This window comes from Triplophysa dalaica, chromosome 16 (genome assembly GCF_015846415.1).
Source record: "Triplophysa dalaica isolate WHDGS20190420 chromosome 16, ASM1584641v1, whole genome shotgun sequence".
Lineage (NCBI taxonomy): Eukaryota > Metazoa > Chordata > Actinopteri > Cypriniformes > Nemacheilidae > Triplophysa > Triplophysa dalaica.
In genome coordinates, this window is record NC_079557.1 from 16,695,587 (window position 1) to 16,713,956 (window position 18,370).

Below are 18,370 nucleotides of genomic sequence, written 5' to 3' on the forward strand. Positions count from 1 at the left end.
CAGGATACCTTTAACAGAAAAGACACGGACTGACTAAACTAAGAAAACAACACTTGAAAAAATGAAACATGAAACAAAGGATCCTGTATGATTCTGATGATGTATGAGGTGGAATCATGAAAATGTCGAACAGGTCGCGTGCATGTTGCTGTGTCTGACGAACAGGTCCACGGGTGATTGGATAGATATAGATTCATATCCACTTCATCCAATGCTCTCTGTGTTCTAAGTGTTCTTAAAGGGTTGCTGCAATGATGTGTCATGCATTCAGACTTCTTTACAATGTTAAACATGCTGTCTTCTCATGCTTAACATGTTCACAATGGTCAAAAAATTAGTTGGGCGTATTAAGTAGTAGTTCTGTAAGTAGAGTAAAAGTAGCCTACCCACTTTTAATTTTACTTTAACAGTACATATTTTCCAAAATGTAACTGAAGTAAATGTTACAAAGTAAATGTAGCGCGTTACCCACCTCTGAATTTCAGTGCTAGCATGCAAAAGTTAGCACCCTTTCAAATCAACCACCCCACCTTTAGCATAATTTTGATGGTTTACTCTAACCGGAGGGGGCATTACAAGCACATATTGTACCAGATATCACTTTTGGCACTTTTGTATCCGAGTTGATTGCACAATGGAAGATGAATAAAATTAGTTTATAATATTATGATTTTAATTGGTACTGACCTCCGGCCGTATGTCTTGGACACTCGGGTGAAGAGAGGGGCGGAGCTGTCAACTGATCACCACCTGGTGGTGAGTTGGATCCGATGGCGGGGGAGGAAGCTGGACAGACTCGTCAGACCCAAACGTACTGTGAGGGTCTGTTGGGAACGTTTGGCCGAATCCCCTGTAGAGAGATTTTCAACTTCCACCTCCGGCAAAGCTTCGACCAGATCCCGAGGGAGTCTGGAGATATTGAGTCCAAGAGGACCATGTTCGCCACCTCCATTGTCAACGTGGCCACTCGGAGCTGTGGCCGTAAGGTCTCCTGTGCCTGTCGAGGCAGCAATCCCCGAACCCGGTGATGGACACCGGAAGTAAGGGATGCCGTCAAGCTGAAGAAGGAGTCCTATCGGGCCTGGCTGGCTTGTGGGACTCCCGAGGCAGCTGACGGGTACCGACAGGCCAAGCGGACTGCAGCCCGGGTGGTTGGAGAGGCAAAAACTCGGGCCTGGGAGGAGATCGATAGAGCCATGGAGAAGGACTATCGGTCGGGTTCGAAGAGATTCTGGCAAACCATCCGGCGCCTCAGGAGGGGGAAGCAATGCCCTACCAATGCTGTTTACAGTGGAGGGGGGTAGCTGGTGACCTCGACCGGGGATATCATCGGGCGGTGGAAGGAATACTTCGAGGATCTTCTCAATCCCGCCAATCTCGGAGGGTGTGCTCCAACTATCGGGGATCAAACTTCTCAGCCTCCCCGGGATAGTCTATGCCAGGGTACTGGAGAGGAGAATCCGACCGATGGTAGAACCTCGGATTCAGGAGGAACAGTGTGGTTTTCGTCCCGGTCGTGGAACACTGGACCAGCTCTATACCCTCTCCAGGGTGCTGGAGGGTTCATGGGAGTTTGCCCAACCAATCCACATGTGTTTTGTGGATTTGGAGAAGGCATTCGACTGTGTCCCTCGCGGCATCTTGTGGAGGGTGCTCTGGGATTATGGGATTCGGGACCCTTTGTCGTCCCTTTACGACCGGAGCAGGAGTTTGGTTCGCATTGTCGGCAGTAAGTCAGACTTGTTCCCGGTCCATGTTGGACTCCAGCAGGTCTGCCCTTTGTCGCCGGTTCTGTTCATAATTTTTATGGACAGAATTTCTAGGGGCGAGAGCGTCGGGTTTGGGGACACACGATTTCATCTCTGCTCTTTGCCAATGATGTCGTTGTGCTAGCCCCATCAGACTAGGACCTTAAGTATGCACTGGTACGGTTTGCAACCGAGTGTGAGGCGGCTGGGATGAGAATCAGCACCTCCAAATCCGACGCCATGGTTCTCAGTCGGACATGGATGGCTTGCCCACTTAAGGTGGGTGGAGAGTTCCTGCCTCAAGTGGAGGAGTTCAGGTATCTGGGGGTCTTGTTCACGAGTGAGGGAAGGATGGAACGGGAGATTGACAGACTGATCGGTGCAGCTTCTGCAGTAATTCGGTCGCTTTACCGGTCTGTCGTGGTGAAGAAGGAGCTGAGCCGCAAGGCGAAGCTCTCGATTTACCCGTCAATCTACGTTCCTACTCCTATGGTCATGAGCTGTGGGTCATGACCGAAAGGACAAGATCTCGGATACAGGCGGCCGAAATGAGCTTTCTCCGCAGGGTGGCTGGGCGATCCCTTAGAGATAGGGTGAGAAGTTCGGTCACTCGGGAGGAGCTCAGAGTAGATCCGCTGCTCCTCCACATCGAGACGGGCCAGCTGAGGCGGCTCGGGCATCTTTTCCGGATGCCCTCTGGACGCCTTCCCGGGATGGTGTTCCGGGCATGTCCCACCGGGAGGAGACCCCGGGGAAGACCTAGGACACGCTGGAGGGACTATGTCTCCCGGCTGGCCTGGGAACGCCTCGGTGTCCCCCCAGAAGAGCTGGAGGAAGTGTCTAGGGAGAGGGAAATCTGGGCATCCCTGCTTAGACTGCTGCCCCCGTGACCCGGCCCAGGATAAGCGGAAGAAAATGGATGGATGGATGGATGGATGGATTGGTATGTTGATTCTTGTTTGAGTCATGCATCCCATGGGATATGATTGTCTAGTAATAAGACTCTGTTGCTTATGAGATCTATTTCTTTGGAACCTGCCAGCAGACAGCATTTTCTCCACAGCAGGCCTGCGGTTAACAGGCTTTCAATACTTGTTTTCTAAATAAGCCCATAAGAAATAAATAGACATGACATCTCTTTGTAATATGTGTTGTTTCTCTTAGACTACTTGAGATTAAATGAGAGCAATTGGGACCTTTTAGTTAAGTCTTCTTCATCTCAGAAAGTGACACAGAAACCACACACATGTCTACTAAAGGTAACATTTTCCTCGGGAAGACACAAGGTAGAATATATAATAACCCTTAAATACACTTAAAGGTTTTTCATCTGCATTATCCTCATTGATATAAAAAAAGAAGCAGGGTTGGCTGTAATACTGTATAAACACAACGTGAAAACAGATCAGTGCCAAAGCAGTAAATTCTAAGCTCTGTAAAAGACACAATTTAACATGGCACTCATTTTCCTTGATGAGCCCAATTGCTAGTGTTGAAATCCTATGTATTATCCATGATTTTCACATGAGAAATCCTGTCCGCCCAGACTTAATGTGAAGAACAGTTACCCTCAGCAGAAATGTAAATGCAGATTTTGAATGGAATGACCAAACTTCCCAATTTATAAACTGTACAAAGGTGTCTGTTCAATCTCCACTAATTATTTGTGCCTCTCCATCGCAAAGTTTAAACCACCCGCTCCATCCTCTCCAGGGGATACATGTTCCTCGCCTCCTCGCATTCTCTCCTCTTCTTCCAGTAAACAAATATTTAAATATTCAGAAACGGTCATTTTTAAAGAATTGCAGGAACATTTTCAAACCATTATTAAACATGTATACATTTTACATGGGATTAAATGGCATAAAGCAGCTGATTTCCCTAACCTGCAATTATTTGGCAGACTTCCGAACATAAAAAACCTGTGAAAATCAGAAAGTGTGCATGTAGGTTGCTATGTAGGTGGACAGAGCAGAATGAAATGCCACCACCTGTAGATATCATTCTACCCAGATTTCAAAAAATGGAAATTTTAAATTATGAAAGCGTGTATAATCATTAGCTCTGCGGGAAGCGCATAGACTCATTTTTCACACTTCATTCACACGCTGCACTTCATCTGTCCTTAAGCAAATTCACCAAAGCTTCTTCTTCCCACAAAACCACAAATAAGTGAAACTTTAATGGAGACATCTCTGTCTTTCTCTTAGGAGAAATATCTGAGATGCAAACGACTAAAGCAAAACTTTCCATTTTCTCCACATTTCAACTCATTGATGTCTAGGAGAAATAAGAGATATCAAAGAGATCTTGTTGGTTTTCCCTCTAATTTTTTTATTTCATCACCTACTGTACAAATCTCTATAATCTCATCCGTCTGATATCAATATGGACTCTTCTGCAAAAATGGATGAAAACAACCTTGTTAGGAGGCACACAGGAGAGCAGCAGTGTGCGTTTATACATGTGTGTTTTATAAGATGAGGGTAAAACTACAAACAGCTGAACAAGGGTCGTATCTTTACACAAGCTACACGCGTCTGCTCCTGCGGGGCTGGGAAAAACAAAGTGTGTTTGAACAGAGTGTTTCTAATGTATGCCGAGTCCTTGAGACACTGCTTTTCATAGTCTCTCAGCCAAATGTCACTAATGAAGGGTTACATACAGACCAGTTAAGTTCTAACGTCTCACACCTTTGGGTTAGTCCAAATTAAAATGAGTAACCTGTGTAAATAGTTTTAATCTGAAGGGTCCCTCACTGCGTCTCACTTGAGTGTTGGGTGCGTAAAGTGTCCAATACTTCACATTTCATTTTGAAGTTGATCAAATACATAAAGTGTGTATATAAATTTTATTATAATAAAAATGTGTCATTGAATTATAAAGTGTTTTACTGCATTCGAAACAATGTTGGGTTGCATCTGCACATGGTTGGGTCAAATATGGACAAACCCAATGTGACGAGCAAGGCGGGACGAGAGCCGTGAGCGAATGATGTGGGGAGATTGGAAGCATAGAATGAGCGGCAGAGTGTACGATGAGAGATGACCGGGCCCGGACATATGTTAAATTTGTATTTATATTCTTGGAGCCGGCAGTCGACCAGGACGAGGCTGTCTGCCTTTTATTTCCGTGTTATTGTTTGTTTGTTTTTGATTAAAGTTTGTTAAATGTTCGCTGGTTCCCGCCTCCTTCCTTCCCTACTGTGAACTTTGCTACACCCAACTATTCTTAAATGTAATTTTACAGTTAAAGTTTTACATGAAATTCTATTAACATATTTCAAAAGACTAAATGGTCCTAATCAAATAGTCACACTTTTGGTCCTCGTTCCAAAGGTGAGGTAACGAAGAAGACAGGTGCAGGGCGTAAACTATTGGACGGGATAATGAATAAGGAAATAAAGTGGCGGGGCTAAGACGAAAGACAGAAGAGCACATGGCACAAAGACACAAACAATGGCCAGTTTTCTGTCTTTAAAAGTAAACAAAGACACTTCAAGCCACAGGAAAGGCAAACGTAAGATCTTCAAAGATACGACAAAGTGCCTTTGATGTGGGAGTATGTTCGTGACTAGACAAGCCTAAATGTCAAGGGTCTCACATCAAATCCTCCTTCTGGGTTTAATCTGACGGCCCTACTTAGACCAGAATTTCATTATCACAGATGAGGGACAGTTTGGCAGAAAGGTTGATCATGCAGATAGTTCAACCCGGGCTCCCACAGTTCTCCACCGTGACCTTGCAATATAAAGCATTCTAAACTCATTCTTTATCCCGAAGAATGACGGGATGCAATTCAGCGCAAATCTGTGATGCTTGGTTGTTATTAATGGTCCACTCACGAATTTACATGACATCCTGCAGTGCGTCAGGGAGATGAACATAATTGGATTGCTCGGTGAACAATATGGCAGTTGCTGCCGATGGTGGGGAGACTTGGCAAAGGGCAGCCCACTCGAGTCTCAGACCTTTAGTCAGCCGGAAATAGCGATAAAAAAAAAAGAATTGCGGGAGGCAATTAATATGCCAGGCATTAAACAAACATGTTCCTGTGGCTTCGAAATGTTGTATTTAATATCCACAGTCGGCGAACACATACTCATCAAAAAGCCTCGCTCTATCAAATAAACAAGATCAACCAAATAATTACCCTTTAAAGGTCTTTATATGACGGAGATTTCAGTTTAATTTATTTCCCACCTTTTATTTGCAGTGTTTGTCTCATTAAATGGTTTGGAGGGAGAGGAACGTGCAGCGTGGGTTTGTAGAAAAGTGAGGGGATTAGAATACGATTCCTTACCTTGTATAGAAAAAGCGCTATCATTTTCATTTGCCTGATGTGTCATAACTGCCAGTCATGGACTATCAGATGAATCTGGAAAGACACGGGTGACAGGTTTTTTTAAATATGAATTGGCTGCACACCGGGCGTTAGGGACGGTTCAACAGATCAAATCATTTCGGAAGACTGAAGCATTTGTCAACAGTGTTAGCGAATGCAATTAGGAGGGCGGTTTAATTATTTGCTGCAAATATTTGAAGATGTGGCTGAATTATTTGCAGGAAAAGTTGAAGGGATCAATCCAGATAAGCAGATGGTGATAAAACGTCACACTTGTCAGCAGCTACTAAAATGAATAATGTGTTTGGACACAATAATGCGTTTATAGGCGATCAAAATGTTGTTCCTCTTTCAGACATTGTTAGCAGACATTAAATCTTCAGTGTTTTTTGTACCATGAATCATGCTGAATAGCCATAGATGGCACATAATGATACACTGTTTGGTCACATATGATGTAAGATGTGCAGAAATGACAAAATAACAAAGAAAAAAAATGGAGAAAGTACAACTATTGATGGTGTCGAAACAGTGAAACTGACACTGGCATGTTGGAAAATTTCAAACATTAATATTAATACCCTGATGAATTCAACTCAATTATTGTCTTTGAATGTAGACCTCATGCAATTATGATAACTGCATAAGGTTTACAGAATTGGTCTGTGTAATTTGTGTAATCTTTGGCTGGACAGACTCAAAACTGTTTTCTTTCTGAAATGCTTAGATTTCTGCTTTAAATTTGTGTAATTTTTTGGAGGATCTATTGAAAGAAATGCAATATAATATAGATAACTATGTCTTCAGAGGTGTATAAAATCCTTACATAATGAAAGCGTTATGTTTTTGTTACTTAAAATTAGCTATTTCTATCTGCATACATGTTCCCCTTGCATGGATTTGGCCATGTTGTTTCTACAGTAGCCCTAAACAGACAAACTGCTCTACAGAGCATGTTTCATAAAATACGTTATCTCATTCGGCAAAGGGCCGAAACGTAACAACATCTTAGTTCTGTGTCTCACCACTTCATGCCGTTAAATTGTATACACTGGACCTTTAACCATAGATAATATAGTTTTACCTTCTGATGAGATTGACTGATTCTGTTATGATTCTCCTGCATCATGTCATGTTTCTCTTGGCCTAGCGGTGGGATCATGACAGAACCCCATGTTTTATGTGGAGGTAGACTATTTTGGGACTTTTGGCTCGCCATACTCTCTCCCCAGTCTTGTCATTGTTCCTGCCCTCTGTTTCCTCGTTAGTGCTCATTATTAGTTCATGCCCCGCACCTGTCCCCTCTTGATTTTGATCCCTTATAATGCCCTTGTGTTATCTGTCCTGTGCTGTTTCATTGTCACTCGTTGCTTGTGGTGAGTTCCTGTCTCGTCAGTGCAGTGCAGTGCAGTGCAGTGCAGTGCAGTGCAGTGCAGTGCAGTGCAGTGCAGTGCAGTGCAGTGCAGTGCAGTGCAGTGCAGTGCAGTCTTTTGTAGTTATGTCATATGTTATCATTAGTCTTGCTAGGTTTAGTTAGTCCATGTTCTTGTTACCTGTCATGTTATACCCTTGTTTGTTATTTGACTCCTTCATGGGTTTTTGTTTTATAATTAAATGTCTGTGTTAACCCCTGTCTGCGTTTGGGTTATCTATCCTTTCACCTCACCTAAGCCCTGAGACTGCCGCTCTCTAAAGCTGCAGTAAACCTTATGACACACCATCAGAAAACATAATTTAAATACTCCATTTAAAAATTACATGTAATTCAAAGTGCCTATTTGTGTGTGTGTGTCTTTTAATATCCCGGTGGGGACCCAAACCTGACTGCACACCAACAAAAGGGGACTCGTGTCACCATGGGGACCAAAATTGAGGTCCCCACGGGCAAAAACGCTTATAAATCAATGACAATTGATCTGATTAATCTGAAGGTGATGTCAAATCTAACAGGATGACCAAACACTCACCAAATACTACTGGTTGAAAACATACGGTATAGATGTGCAGTAAGCTCATGTTATTGGTTGGGTCAGTCAATATTGTTTTGTCGGGTAAGGTTGGGTTGTTCAAACAAACAGAGCAGTGTTTTGATAGTTCTACAGTCTTTCCATGGCCGGGTTTACAAGATTTCCTGAATTTTCCTAGTGACCACCATTCATGACCACTAAGAAAAAAGGAAAAGTTGACACACCACAGCTTAAAAAAAAGCAAATATTTTGTATTCTTACGTTGGTGATGTTTTGAGCCAAGTACAGTAGCTCTTCATTAAACAAAGACTTAATATTCCATTATACTTATTATTAAAAACTTGGTTATTTTCTAAAAGTATAAACCAGACTTTTACTTGTTTGAACTGCACCTCGTTCTGTGAGCCTGTTGTTCACACTTTTTGGGGAAAGAAATCAGCCTTCAAAGGGGATACTTAAAGCTGTCTCTGCATATTAAGCTTGAAAAAGAGAAAATCCTTTAATCACAAAATTACATACTTCAGCTTTAAAAAGCAGCTTCGCAAAAAGCAGTTTGTCTGCTAGGTCCCAACATCATCAGCCTTTTACTTTCGCATACTAATGTTTCACTAAAAAGTGCTCACGTAATGAAGGGTCACTCAAAATCCCCATTGTAAGCACCTACTGTACATCTTCTAGATCCAGATCAATGTTTAGTTGTTGAGGTTTTTCATTGGATGGGCACAGCACAGAGAAGGCTGGAAATTGCGCGGCACAAGAGGGCAGCAGGGGACTCTGAAATGTCACAAGTCAGATTTGAACTTTGTCCACTTCTGCTATGTCGATATGTCGGTATACATGTCCTAACCACCGGGCCGACACGATTCTGATGATACTTTGTTTTATTCAATCATTTGTTTGCTACCATCTTCTAGTTGGGACCCTGCCCTTTGTGAAAAGGTCCTATTGACGGCCGATTACGCATGCAGCAGTTAATGGCTCAGATCTGTAGTCGGGAAACAAACAAATGCATGCCTAACTTAATGATCTTCCAGTAAGGCCTGGGATACTGTTCATAACCTCTCTTTAAGAGCCCTGCTATTTATTTATCACAAACCAACGATTTGTATGCGCATCTAGCTGAACCTTGAAGCACTCTGAGGCCTTTTATATAATATCAACTGCTGGAGAAACCTAGCCTTTGGTTTTACTCCAGACCAATGGCATGTGCCATTGGAGATAAGAGAGACGGAGTCAAGATCAAAGAGATCTTGGTGGAAGTTTTCTGTTTAGAGGAGAAAGGTTGTCTGGAGCGGGCATTAGGATTATGATGACAGAAAACAATGTTAGTTCAACACGTGACTCTATCATTTTTTGAGAGTTCTATTGACAGAAATACAATATAATATACAGTACACAGGTGCATACAGTACAGTGCCCACATTTTCATGGCAAGTCGCCTTTTTAGACTGCCGTGCGCGCACTGCGGGTAATGTGATGAGAATGTGGCACAGACGCAAAATGTGAATGGCCCCTCATAGAATTCACCATGTTGTTTCTACAGAAGCCCTAAAAGAAAAAAACTACTCTACAGAGCTTGTTTTGTGAATACCTTATTTGCTTTGGTAAAGCAGAAAATATGACGACATCTTAGTCCTGTGTCACCCTCCATGTTCTTCAAAAGGGAGGGGAGCAGTGAGCCATGGAAACAAATCTCAACCTTTCCACGAGATGCCGATAAATTTCATACACTAGACCTCTAAAACTGTAATCCGTAACTTTTATAAAGTTAAATAAATGAAAAAAAACAGTTGTTGAGAAAGTACATAAAACATCAGTGTTCAGAACTGTGTCGTTATCTTACCCTGATTCACAATGGTAAGCATATACTGTATGATTTATAAATTGAGCTGTTGGGTAGGATTAATCAATAGCTCTGCAAGTAACCTGTAATTTTATGTTTCAAACAGAGATGGCGATGGAGAGGCAGAAGTTAGATATTGCAGCTTTAAACTTATAACATCATATGATAAATGGATTTATGACAAGCTGTGATCGAAATAAAGCAATCATCTATCATTTTATAATTATCCTGTTTGTTTTCGCCAAACGGTAACATTTTATTTATTCTTAAATTTACATATCAGAAGATGTTTTCACCAACTGTCTCTGGTAGGTTGATTAAAAATCACACTTTTCACTGTTGTTTGCCGGGAAAAATCATGTAAAAATTATTAAAACCACAGCTCCTATTAAAACCAGAGCCCCAAAAACTAACACCACCCCAAATCGTGCCAGAGGCCGGCCAGTGCTTTTACAGATTTTGTTTTGGGATTAAAGCCCACTTTACTTTGCTCTGCGAACATAATATTTATCTGTTTGCATACGCTCATGCTTTTCAAAGGGGGTGAGAACCTATTTCACTCAGATCAAATTATTTCTGGTGTTTTGGAGCTCTTTAAAACATTTTCTAGATTATCAAACAAACGTTTTTAACCAGGGTGGGAAATGAACCTCTGCCGCCTGATGCGATCACAATGGTGGGTAGTTTTAACTTTAACAGTACATTAGTTATCGTGGCAGATAACATATTTAACATTTGCCTTTGACAAATAAACAATCTTTTTTTTTATAATAATAATAAACAGTGTTATTTCTGAACTGAATTGTATATTAATTGCTTTGCTTTGCTTTGCACATCACATTAATGTTACCCGTGATGTTACAGGTAGGACTGACTTGTTATTGTCATTATGTTTTATCTCTTGTGTGTGGTTAATCTGAGGGTGATGTCCATCAGCGAGCACTGATTTGTAAAGCCTCTTCTCTGTCAGCACCATCAGGGACAATTAGCATCAGCCTGTGGCATTCGTAGGCGTTTCATGCCCCTATCAATCACATCCTTCTATCGGACAAGAGTTGCACTGACGCCTGTCCTTGTGGGAGTCCCAGTATACTCTGCAGAATCTTAGATAATTTATCTCAGTCACACGACTTCACCGTGTCAACAGGCAGAATGTCTCTTCAATCCCAGTGTCTTTCAGGGCCTAATTTATTCTGGGGGGGGGATTTTCATTCTTTTGCAGAAGACAATAGAAGATATTCGGAAGAATGTTGGCAACCAAACAACAATGGCCCCCATTGGATCTCTTATTTAATCTCTAAATTTCTCCTTGTAGCAGTCATTACATAAAATGTTAGTATTAAACTTAACAATATATAGACCCTCTGGAATATTTACATTGAATGCAGACAGCGTATCACTGTGCGTTCCTTTGGAATCAAATCCTTGACCTTGCTAGTCATATGTTCTTTCAGCTGAGCGACAGAAAGAAAGAAAATATAGAGGTTGTTCCTCTATATTGAATTGTTTACATGACATTCCACAGATGATCGCTGTTCCAAACTTTCTTGTTAAACCCAGCAATCTAGATGCCAATTTTCATTCTAAGAGATTGTTGTAAGAACAAACAAATCTCTGACACCAGCATCCACACACGTGATGAAGAAGCCAGTTCCTCCTCTCTCTGTTGCATAATTTGCAAAGAGGAACTGCTGCAAACTCAAACTCCTCATAAAAACTGACTTGATCACGCAAATAATGAAACACTGGTATAAGCTTAGTGTTATGAATCGGGGTGAGATATGACAGTAGAGTTTACTCAATCAATTCAGTGCGGTGCAAATTTTAAAGGAACAGTTAATCAGAAATAAACATTCTGTCTTCATTTACTCACCCTCAAGTTGTTCCAAATCTGTATTAATGTATTTGTTTTGATGAACACAGAAATAAATATGTGGAAGAATATTGGAAGATATTTGGAAGCAAATAGTACTTGGCTAGCATTGACTACCAGTAGGAAAATTGCTGTATACATTTCTTTGTTCTTTTAAACACAAAAGGAGATATTTTGAAGAATGTTGGAAAGAAAACATCTGAGGCACTTTTGACTACAATTATCATTTTCCAAGAACTATTTGGTTACAAGCATTCTTCCAAATATCTTTCTCTGTGTTGTTTGGAAACAAAGACATTTGATTTGGTTCGTGACTAAATGATGACAGATTTTTATTTTTGGGTGAACTGTTCCTTTGCTTTGCTTTCAGGGTAATTTCGCAGATACAAAATTAAACTGTCAATCAAATAAATCCAGACCCCCTTTGAAGGGCAAAACAGTATGATCGCTTAAAAAAATCTCGATTCGTCATACCATTTTTCAGATAAATTTCTTTTAAGTTAATTTCAGTGTTGGCAGAGTCAATGCAGGGAGGCAGATATCTTAGCCTATTCATATTGAGTAGAACCTCATCAGCAAACATTTCATCAAAGCCCTTTGCGGAGTTCATACTCCCTTTAGAGAAGCTGTAATAACATGATTAAGATATTTTAAGCTGGATATGTTACAGCAAAATAAATCTTGCTTTGACAATAAATCACAGCAAGATGTTAATAATTCTCCAGATTCACTCCATTGAGAATAAAACCGTGATCCTCCAGTGACCTCACAGATAGGATGCATGGGTGCCTTTGAATGTATATTGGAATAAATTTTTACACCACATTTTGCATTCATCGAGATTATGAGCGTGTGTTTCAAAGAAGTCCATTAATGACTGGCCCTTTATTCAGCAGCTGATGGCCTCCAGTGGATTAATATTCTAGTCTGTCTATTAGCAATATAAAACGGGATCTCAGCGCAAAGCATTGATAAATGAAGGGGTGAGGTTCTCCAAAAGACCAAGTTGTAGGTGTCTATTCTGAAAGCAGCACCCGGCTGCCTCACAGTTGGAGTGTTCTGATTGGCACAGCTGTTCCGTGTTGAACACTTTCCATTTCTTTTATTCCCGGTTTTCACACTACTCTGCATGCGGAGAGTAAAAATAACATGGGCTGTTTTGAATGATGCTCGAGTATGTGAAGTGATTTCTGAAGTGAATCTTGTTAATTCTGAGATATTGATTTGATAGGCCTCAGTGGTTACGATCGCGTTATGAATAAAGCTGCTGTGATGGCTGGTTTTATATTGAATCAACGGGGGGGGAATAATGGCTTTGTTTATGTGATGGAGTTATAGAATGGCAAAAAAGAAAGAATCATAATCTGATGGGAAAGAAAAGAAAAACCTCATTCTGGATGCTCTTAAGGCCACCATGACTTGGTCTACCACCCCCACCTTTGGAGGTCATAACCTGCTACCAAGCAAACATGTTCCACACAGACAAAGCTGTAACCTTTTGAGTTAAATGGACAAATATCCATTTTGTCAGGCCTGAATAGGTCTGCTGGGAATTTTTCTACAGTTTACTCAATGGAGTACACTACAAACTAAACTAGACTAAAAATTATTTATTTCTCAGTATTTTTGCCCTGTTTTGCAGTAATTTTTAAATAAAAAAAGAACTTGATAAATTATTAGAGGATACATTTTTTTTACACATTTTAAGATGCTGTGTATTCTGAAATATACATGAATGTCTCTAGGCAAAGCCCCGGATATTCGCTCACCTTAGAACTGCCCCTAGTTTTTATCCAATAATGCTGGGTTGTTAAAACTCATTTTTGCTAATTAATTGTTTGTTCATTTTTGGTCAATGTTGATTTGAAAATGACTCAGCATTTTTTAGAGTGTTGGTTTAACATTTTAACTGAAGAAATAACTAAAACACATTTTTTGCTGGGAAAATTCCCAGGAAATAGATTTATCCGACTTTTGAGTCAAGTATATGGGTTTTGGAGTGTTTACACAGTTGATTCTGAGGTCTGGATTTCAGCTCAATGGATAATTGCTGGCGAACTCAAGACGGTCTGCCTCTCAAGCTAATTGTTGGCAAATGTTCCATGATGTTCTCACAAATGCAAAGCCTAACATTACAACATGCTCTAAGCACATGAATGACCTAAAGTCACTAAGTTGTCTTATTCCATCTGTGACTTTTTGTGTTGTCTCAAACTAAGGGGCACCCTAATTGAAAACACTTGTATAAAATAGACAGGAAAAGTCGTTCTGCCTCAATCTTTCTTCATGTAAACTATGCACATCTGTGATCCAAATCAAGCATTGTCACATAGTAACATTCAGACAGTCCCTTACAGCAGCTCTCACGGGAATCTATTTTTGTGCCGTCTTGAAATGATTCAGGCGGTACTTTTCCAAGGGTTGAGAAAACATCAGTTGTGTTACTACAGTGGCCTCAGGATAAAGGGGCTGGATGCAGCTGGCTTGCAGTCTCCAGATCGATGTGCCTGCGTTCTATTTGTGGCTCTCTCTGACTCCAGGGCATCATACCATGGATGTCCGGCTAAAATGTGAGTCCTCGCAGATCAATACTTAAACCTGTTACTTATATCTACCATTAATTATGCCCCACAAATCGGTTGGTAATTAAGAGGCATTGATTTTTGCTTCAAAAAAAATCACTGATGAGCTTAAATCAGAAATCAGTCGCAATATCCGCTCCAAATTCTTTTCCACGGGGGAAACAAGAAGCTATATGTGATCATAGGAATAAATGAGATATGTGGACGTAGCACCATGTGGTCACGTTATCTCTGAGCCCTTGGCTATTTGTTATGTCATGTACAGATAACTATGTCGTGTACAGAAGTTTCAGAGGACTCCTATGTGTTTATTTTACACGTACGGTAAAATTTGGGAGAGTATAGTGAGAGGCTTAAAGTAAAAAATAAAGTAATGAGGTTTGAATAGAGTTAGTTAAAGGTGGTTTCATGTGGGCACCCTCGGGAACGCAATTGCAAACTGACCGGGGGAAACAAAACCCCGTTGTGAACGGATGGAGGGGGACACCACAACATGGACAGACCAGACAGAGGGTGAACATTAATGCAATTGCGAGGGTGTGTAGTGGGCTGCTCTTGGCAAAAAAGTCCCAGTCCGCCACTGAGAAGAACCGTTACTTTAACTATTCGTAACTACAGTATTTTAGGTGCTAATTTGTAGGAATTTGTTCGAGACAATATGTGATTTAGGCTCCAAAAGATTTGTTGTGGGAAAAAAACAATGTCAGACCATATGTACACCTTATTATGGTAGAATTAGCGAGTGTTTAGCGCAAACAAGAAGAGCATTAACTATCAGTGTCTATCAATGCGGTATGTTTTGTACTGGCTGTTGCATCGTCAGAATGATTGACAGAAGAATTGTTGCACAGATCCATGAATCTCTATCACATAATTCCACCTGGTAGCACATATATCAATGCTTGAAGCATCACAGATGCCCCACGTCCTTTACGAATCACTACGACACCCTACGACACACTAATCGTGTCAAAATCAGGCTGAAATTGTGAAATCTCTTCAGATGTCATTGTTGTACATCCCCAAGCCATTTAATTGTTATTTTGGACAGATTGGGAACACGTTTTGTTGTAAATCACATGCTGAGAAAAGGCTTTATTGTTCATCTATCAAAGCTTTTAATTATTTTAAGGATTAATTTAAGAAGCTCCAAATCCCATGCGACACATTGTAAAAAATCAGGGCTTAAATACAGTATGACATCATGACATCAATAACTTGTCAAAACAACAGCTTAAAACATTTGAGCATCCAAAAAAACAGATTGTTACAAAACTGTTACCTTTAAGTGTGACTTGAAATATGATGACAGCACAGCTGTAAATAGCACCTAATGGCACTCAAGCACCCTAAAAGTTGAAAAGGAATGACAATATTTAATGAATAAACCTCTGTAGCGTAAATGAAATGATACAATATTCACACTGGATTTGTTTAAAACTGCAGGTTGTAACCGTCTATGCTTTCATGTACTGATCTGGATGGGATTGAAGTATCTGTAATTATATGTGTGTAAGATTCTCTGTATTGATTGCCTTCTCTGTTTATGGACACCAGCAGTGTTTGAACCAGCAGCTGTTATTTTACACAGCAAGTTGGACGAAAGGTTTGAATCCATAATGCTGCACCAGGCAGGGCTACAAGAACATTAGATCCTTACGTAATTTACAGAAGGTCAAAATAAACGAGATCCATTGTGAAAAAAAAACATACAGCAATCCCAGACAATTTTATTCAAACAGGATTTAATTTCCCAGAGGACATGAACATTTTGTTTGATGAGAAACACGACACGCTGTGAACAAGATTAAAACCAAAGTGCATCTGTTTAACTTTACATGAATCTAAAAACACCATATCTGAATGTAGGGCTTTAAAAATGAGAAAAGTTAGGAAGTTGTATAAGGAAGATGTAAATTAAAATGGAAATAAGGAAGATAAATAACAAGATGTACGTTTTTGACTCAAAGGTAAGGGTTGGAGAGACGACCAGCAGAGAATCACAGACCGGCTCAGTGATGGTGAGAAGACAGCCGAAGATCCTGATGGCTTAGGCATGGTCGAGTCGAACGGCGTTCCACTCGGCCACCGTGCAATGGGTGACCGAACAACAGCAGTACCAAAAGTACTGACAAAAAAGCAATGCAATTCAATGGGTAAGCGCTGCTGTTAGGTAACTAACATTCTTCAAAATATCTTCTTTTGTGTTCATCAGAGACACACTGCAGCGAGTCTGTGATCGTGTGATGGGACTGCGCTTCTGGAGGACCAAGATATGAACTCTTCCTTGGAAACGATGGTGAATCACCCTACAAATTACCTGAGCAGAAACCTGCTTGTGCCCAATTCACAACAGGATAATACTATTGCCTGTAAACAGCAGGGATTTGTGATGGGGTGGCAAACACTCTGGGGAGGGAGATCTGACACCCTGTTGTTTCGCCCAAAATATTGTGGAATGCCTTCTCTTCTCTGTGGAATACCAGAGATGATGTTATCTGCGCTTTGTTAGAACGTCTCACCAGGATTTTTTTCTTATTATCAAGTCTTAGTTGTCATGGAAACCAACCAAACCGTCATTGCTCAAAAAGGGGGATGACGCACGGACAATTTTGCTGTGTTTACCCTTGGCATGCAGAGCCTAGGATAATAAAACACATTAAAGGTATGGCTCACAAATCAGACAGAAAAATAACAACAGATAGATTAATAACATTAGATTATGTGGCATAGTAGCAAATGAACATATCAACTCATTTTTAAATCATTTTTATAGTCTGTTTCAGATTTGTTTTGTAGCTTAAGTAATAAGATATCACATCTTTATTACTACTGTCACTACTATCTGTTTTACTATGTACTCACAGGAAAGCTGCTTTGCAACAATATAAAAAGTGTGAAAAGTAATTTGAATTAAACTGAATTGAATTATCATGCAGAAGAGTCTAGGGAGTAACTTTAAATTTGAGACCATTTGAATCGCATAGCAATGTTATAACATCTTGGATTTAGGATGAATGCAAAAAATGAAATTTCATCATGTCCTGAGTTTGCTGCACCCATGGAACATGATCTTCTAAAAATACCTCCTTTATTGAAACACTTTTTGCAATATTTTGGGAAGGGCCGGTCCTTGGAGAGGTTTGGATGTTTTCAAATCTGTAAAGGACATGATGTTCTAAACCATAAAGATGATGATGTTCAGGATTCTGAAGGACGATGAGGAGTGATAGAGTACAGATATCTGTTCTGTGTAATAGAGAGCCACTTAACCCTGAAACCAGCTCCAGAAGAGAGGCATAATGAAACAGCTTTGAGCTGACTGCTAATGACCAATGTGTCTATTTCATTTGAGCTTTAACCAGATCTATTCCACTGTGTACTGGGGTTAAGCCATGGGTATACAGACAATACCAGCAGCAATTCAACACATAACTCAACCGGTGACGTGTCATTTCACAAAAAGGAAATTGCATCACTTCAGGAACCTATTCCAACACATTTAGGGAGCAACAGAATGCACTATTTGTTCCTAGAGTGAATGGAAATAGTTGGGGGGCCAGCATTAATAAAGTGCACTTTGTAGAAAGTGGAGTTTGATGACTTTTTTGAGACGCGAGACAACAAACTATCAGAAGGGCAATACAGCTACAGAGTAAAGAGGTTCTTGTTTGTTTCGTGAACATGCTGTGCTGAAAACAACTTGCGTATACTAGAAGTGGAATCTGCCCGTTCCCTCTGGAAACAGAAGCAAAGGTTACATTTACAACTTCCTTCACGACTGATTCGCTCAAGCACAGTTAGTCTAATTAAAATGTCAAGCATGGAATTATGCTGTTTAATGAGGCCTCGTTGTGGACAAGTACACCTGCAGCCTACTGAGAATAAACATGTGTTACTTAGAAAACAAATCAACAATAGCAAACAGGACATGATTTCCAAACCATCCGTTCGCAGGTGCTTTTATTTATGTTGCCATATATTCTCTTTATTAAAAAATATATATCTCTTTT

General features: G+C 40.5%; 1 long non-coding RNA gene across 1 annotated transcript; it reads left to right on the forward strand.

The window, feature by feature from the left end:
• Positions 1-14,214: 14,214 nt before the first annotated feature.
• Positions 14,215-17,999, forward strand: LOC130438336 (uncharacterized). Its single transcript, XR_008909311.1, has 3 exons — positions 14,215-14,345; positions 16,328-16,482; positions 16,573-17,999. It is a non-coding gene; the product is annotated as an uncharacterized LOC130438336 (long non-coding RNA).
• Positions 18,000-18,370: the final 371 nt, after the last annotated feature.